The sequence below is a fragment of the Trachemys scripta genome, chromosome 2 (assembly GCF_013100865.1).
Source record: "Trachemys scripta elegans isolate TJP31775 chromosome 2, CAS_Tse_1.0, whole genome shotgun sequence".
Classification (NCBI taxonomy): domain Eukaryota; kingdom Metazoa; phylum Chordata; order Testudines; family Emydidae; genus Trachemys; species Trachemys scripta.
The window spans coordinates 141,264,905-141,265,474 of record NC_048299.1 but is presented as its reverse complement, the minus strand read 5'-3'; positions in this window follow the sequence as shown (position 1 = coordinate 141,265,474).

Below are 570 nucleotides of genomic sequence, written 5' to 3'. Positions count from 1 at the left end.
GGGGGGGGGGGGGGGGGGGGGGGGGAGGAAGCAGGAAGTCTTGTGGGCTGCAGCCTGAATGGCTTGCACTGTGACCACATGCTGCTCTGCGCTCCCCTCCAGGCAGGAGTCAGTCAAAAGCCAGGATAAGGGGGCACCTGGCTTCAGCTGCCAGCCTGCCCCAGCCAGAGTGAGCCTGACACCCCTGGGCTGCAAAAGACAACTCCTAAACCAAGGGAGGGGGGTGTCTGTTGGGTTTTTGCCTTAGGCTGGGGCTTGCTTAGGAAGAGCTGGGGCCTGTAACACTGCGTATAGCCCGCAAAGAAGGCACTGCAGGCTGACTGGGGAATTGAGTGGGCAGGAAAACAGGCAGCCTCTGTTGGGAGAGGTGGGTCTCCTGCCCTCCCGGGAGGTGATGGGTGGGGGGCTGGCGGCCTGAGGGGGAAGATGCCCTGAATTGTAGAAGCCCCCTGTCCCTTCATCCCACCTGCCTTGCCCCACAGCTCTGCAGGGCAAATGTTTCTTTCTGGACCCTTTTAGGAGTGTGCTTCCGGGGCAGCTGTGGGCCTCTGCCTTGTCCCTGCAGGGGGG